The sequence below is a fragment of the Triticum dicoccoides genome, unplaced genomic scaffold (genome assembly GCF_002162155.2).
Source record: "Triticum dicoccoides isolate Atlit2015 ecotype Zavitan unplaced genomic scaffold, WEW_v2.0 scaffold66797, whole genome shotgun sequence".
NCBI lineage: Eukaryota > Viridiplantae > Streptophyta > Magnoliopsida > Poales > Poaceae > Triticum > Triticum dicoccoides.
The window spans coordinates 1-5,332 of record NW_021290453.1 but is presented as its reverse complement, the minus strand read 5'-3'; the positions used below and the strand labels follow the sequence as shown (position 1 = coordinate 5,332).

The following is a 5,332-nucleotide window of genomic DNA, read 5'->3' as shown; positions in this document are numbered from 1 at the left end:
ACAAGAAGCAAGCAAAAAGAGACGAACGAAAAAGGGCGAATAAAACGGCAAAGGTGAAGTGGGGGAGAGGAAAACGAGAGGCAAATTGCAAATAATGTAATGCGAGGGATAAGAGTTTATGATGGGTACTTGGTATGTCTTGACTTGAGTGTAGATCTCCCCGGCAATGGCGCCAGAAATCCTTCTTGCTACCTCTTGAGCATGCGTTGGTTTTCCCTTGAAGAGGAAAGGGCGATGTAGCAAAGTAGCGTAAGTATTTCCCTTGGTTTTTGAGAACCAAGGTATCAATCCAGTAGGAGACTACTCGCAAGTCACCTAGTACCTGCACAAACAATCAAGAGCCTTGCAACCAACGCGATAAAGGGGTTGTCAATTCCTTCACGGCCACTTGCAAAAGTGAGATCTGATAAAGATAATAAGATAAATATTTTTGGTATTTTTGTTGTATAGATTGGAAAATAAAGATTGCAAAATAAATAGTAAACTAGAATTATAGATCGGAAACTTATATGGTGTAAAGTAGACCCGAAGGCCATAGGTTTCACTAGTGGCTTCTCTCATGATAGCATATATTACGGTGGGTGAACAAATTACTGTCGAGCAATTTATAGAAAAGCGCATAGTTATGAGAATATCTAGGCATGTTCATGAATATAGGCATCACGTCCGTGTCAAGTAGACCGAAACGATTCTGCATCTACTACTATTACTCCACACATCGACCGCTATCCAGCATGCTCTAGAGTATTAAGTTCATAAGAACAGAGTAACGCATTAGGCAAGATGACATGATGTAGAGGGATAAACTCAAGCAATATGATATAAACCCCATCTTTTTATCCTCGATGGCAACAATACAATATGTGCCTGTCTGCCACTACTGTCACTGGGAAAGGACGCCGCAAGATTGAACCCGAAGCTAAGCACTTCTCCCATTGCAAGAAAGATCAATCTAGTAGGCCAAACTAAACCGATAATTCAAAGAGACTTGCAAAGATATAAAATCATGCATATAAGAATTTAGAGAAGAACCAAATATTATTCATAGATAATCTTGATCATAAACTCACAATTCATCGGATCTCGGCAAACACACTGCAAAAAGTATTACGTCAAATAGATATCCAAGAACATCGAGGAGAACTTTGTATTGAGAACCAAAGAGAGAGAAGAAGCCATATAGCTAATAACTATGGGCCCGAAGGTCTGTGGTAAACTACTCACAAATCATTGGAGAGGCTATGGTGTTGATGTAGAAGCTCTCCGTGATCGAACCCTTCTCCGGCAGATCGCCGCAAAAGGCCCAATATGGGATCTCACGAGTACAGAAGGTTGCGGCAGTGGAAAAGTGGTTTCGTGGATCTCCTGAATGTTTTTAGGATACAAGGGTATATATAGGTGAAAGAAGTACGTTGGTGGAGCTACGAGGGGCCCACGAGGGTGGGGGCGCGCCTACCCCCCTGGGCGCGCCCTCCTACCTCGTGGTCGCCTTGTTGCGTCTCTGACTTCCACTCCAAGTCTCCTGGATTGTGTTTGTTCCAATAAAGATCCTCGCGAAGGTTTCGTTCCGTTTGGATTCTGTTCGATATTCCTTTTCTGTGAAACACTGAAATAGGCAAAAAATAGCAAGTGGCACTGGGCCTCCGATTAATAGGTTAGTCCCAAAAATAATATAAAAGAGCATATTAAAGCTCATTAAACATCCAAACAGATAATATAATAGCATGGAACAATAAAAAATTATAGATACGTTGGAGACGTATCACAATCCAAGTTGAATTCTCCTCATGCTTATAATCAAAATAAAGCTTCTACTAAACATATCATTGATGCTATGATTCAATCTTTTGAAGAAAAGCTTGAATTGAAAGTTTCTATCCCTAGAAAACTTTATGATGAGTGGGAACCTACTATTAAGATTAAGATTAAAGAGTATGAGTGTCATGCTTTGTGTGATTTTGGTGCTAGCGTTTTCACGACTCCAAAAACTTTAAGTGATGTGCTAGGTTTCTGTGAATTTGATGATTGTTCTTTAAATTTAGATCTTGTGGATTCCACTATTAAGAAACAGATGGGAAGGATTAATGATGTTCTTATTGTTGCAAATAGGAATTATGTGCCCGCATTATAAATTATGAGCTCAAGTTCACAAGTACTTTATTCCTAGAATCTTATTTGAAAGACTTCTCTCAAGTCACAACAGGGATAGTTCCACACAGACACACAACTTGAGTTAATTTAGGATCAATAGGACGTGTCCACTGTCAATGGGACCTATCTTGTGTGGCTCAGCGCTTCCAATACAAGTAACTTAAGCATCTCCAACACGAGAAATATTCACGCCTTCTCTGAGCTCCAGCTCACGGGAAGTCTTTTCCATCCTCTTCTTAGATGCCTCCTCAAGAGATTTCTTGCACCTATCTTTAGTTTCCTGCGAGCTTTTCTTTCATTTAGCTACAAAATTACCAACGTGAGCCACATGCTGCTTGTGACGATAAACACCTCCAATGATCACATGGTTACAAAACAAACACTTCACTTTCACCTTGTTGGAAAGATCGGCTAGACTCCCATACTCCCATCCCACATCATCCGACTTTATCTTACTGGCGTTCTCTTCCAGCAACACTGATGTTGTGTTTGTCTCCAACATCCTACAAATGCTCAAATACACAGCAGCCATAGTTCGGTAATTCACATCGATAATGATAAAAAATATGGACTAGGTCTATCAAAGTGGAGACCACAAGTAGGCATAAATTTAGATAATGATCAAAGCAAAAAATGCAATATAGTATGTCCGTACGGGTGTGCGCGTGTCCACATCCGAAAAACACAGAGTAGAAGATAAATCATTACCCACTTAATTAGGTATATGATTTTTACAGAAGAAGGCAGAAGCAAAGCAATATAAGTTATAATATCATAAATTCGTAGTATATGCAGATCAAATATGAAATAGGTAGGAATTTGCCTATCGAGAGATTCCAAGCAAAACAAACTAAATAGAAAATACAAAAACTACAATGAGGGAGACCAAAGAACATAATATTTTGCATTACAAGCTTATAAATTTGTTGCATAATTGCATTGGAAACTTATTTAGTCCTACAAGGCTGCAATGCTCGATACAGATCCAGAAGAAAATCCATTTTTATACCGACTAAACAACCCTCTGATTAATGAACCTCTAGTCTCCATAGTAAATATTACCAGCAACCACATACATGTGATCCTACTTTTACACTAGGACTAGTTCTGGCTGGTGTTGCATCTTGGCATCAGGTAACAGAAGAAAAAATCATAGCACAAACTTCCAAGAAACTTTCTATTGTGAAGTAAATCGATAATACAAAAACTACCATGGAGGAAACCAAAAGAACATATTTTTTGCATAAGCTCATAAATGTGTTGCATTCGAAACTTTTAGACTAGTGTACTAGTAGTAGCTATGTCACTGTCACATTTTGGAATCATGCAACAGAATATGATCCTACTTATATACTAGTACAGTAGTACTAGTAACGTCTAGTATCACATCTTGGCATCATGCCATGTATATAACTTACGAACTGAGACAATCATGGAAGGAACTTCATTAACATGAATAGTGCACAAAATGATTACCTTTAGACTAGTGGATACTTTCCTTACTTTAACCTCCTCGTCGGATGAGCTATCAAGTACAACTGCATCACAAAGTTACTATTATTTTTAGTCATGTCTTATTCCATTAGAAGTGATCAGTAAAGAAAATTTCATAGGTTCGGTGTCTAGGGTGGTCAGGTCATTTGGTGCAACGGCCAGCGGCAGTAGGCATAGGTCAGGCAGAGGGAGCACTGCACGCTGCCGAGCAAGCTGGTGGCGAGCACGGGCATGCTGGATTGCGGTGACAGACTAGGCGAGACCAAATGCATTGAGCCAGGTCAGGAACAACTTTTACCTTAAGCCTGAGCATAGTTCCTGTCTCCCACTATATTGTTTATGCCCAAATACTAATTGCTTCTTACTGTATTTGTTACATCTTGTAAATGCATGAGCCAATTCAGACACAATAAAAAATTCAGACACAACAGCATCAAGGCATGTATAAATCAGTTGCAGATCGAACAAACTAACTATCATTTCTTTTGTTGACGCGGTTATGGTACTACTACGTGATGCTTACATGAAGCTTAAATTGTGAGATCTCTGCACAATTTTTTTATTGAGTGGCACCCCTATGCTGCAATCCTAGATCCGCCAGGGATGGATCAAACAACACCCAATTAACAATCTAGATAAATCAATATCAATACATAAACTGCAGATCAAGTGATTCCATGCGAGGGACAGGGCAGCAAGTAGCAACAAACTAGCAATCCAGGGGACGATGTAGAGGCAGTACACAGGCACAGTGAATACACGAGAAGAGAAGGGACAGACAAAATCGAATTGGTAGCTCACCTATAGCAGGGAAGAAGACCGGATCTCAGCTTGTCGTTGAGCAGATGGATGGAGAGGAGGAAGAAGTCATGGCTGCATGGTGAGAGGATGAGGTGAATCTCTTCGTCCCGGCGGCCAGAGGACGAAGCGACGACGGAATAGATCCAGCCGCCACCACCCTTTTCAGTGTATATATATCCAAAGTCTAGCCAAATCTCTCATTTCCTCCGCCAGCAAACTTCCCGCAATCTTCTCCATCCTCTCGCGATCTTCTCGACCTTCCCGTCCAGGATTTTAACCTCTCCGATTCCATCTCTGGTCCGCCTTGGTCTGCCTTGCGTCGCCTCCTCGCTGCTTTTCTCCGCTTCATCTCGCTTAGGCGCACGCCTGGATCCGCCTAGGCGATGGGCCCTCCTAGAGCACCGATTAGGCCCAAGGCTACGCGGTGGGTTGTCGCCGAGCGCTTCAGCGCGCCTAGGCGTACGCCTAATAACGCTTTTTCCAACCCTGATATATACTTCTCGAACATGTTGATCACCATATCACAGAGAAATCCTCTGTTCTGTTTTCCCTTGCTCTTTTCTGTCAGATCCCATCTACCATGGCCTCTTCAAGCTCTTCCAAGGCCAAGTTCTTCAAGAACGTCATCAACCCTTATCTGCGGGAGGTGGTGCAGCACCCTCAAACCACCCAGATGCAGGAGGGGGAGCTATACATCCGTGATGAGCAAGGTCCCAAGGGCACGAGAACTGTGGAGGCCAGGCTTGAGGCCATGGAGCAGGAAGTCTTCCGGTGCAAGGGGATGGTGGAGCATGGGCTCAATGTTAATCACCTTATGACCGCAGACCTTTCCCGTGATCTCAAGGTGAATGGCAAGCCCATGAAGGACATCGTCTTCACCTTCAAC

The 5,332-nt window shown here is 42.0% G+C and overlaps 1 long non-coding RNA gene across 1 annotated transcript; it reads right to left on the bottom strand.

Moving 5' to 3' along the window:
* Positions 1-2,494: 2,494 nt before the first annotated feature.
* LOC119347402 lies at positions 2,495-4,472 on the bottom strand. Its single transcript, XR_005168308.1, has 3 exons — positions 4,447-4,472; positions 3,628-3,689; positions 2,495-2,654 (listed from the first exon to the last, which is right to left on the bottom strand). It is a non-coding gene; the product is annotated as an uncharacterized LOC119347402 (long non-coding RNA).
* Between the last annotated feature and the right edge of the window lie 860 nt (positions 4,473-5,332).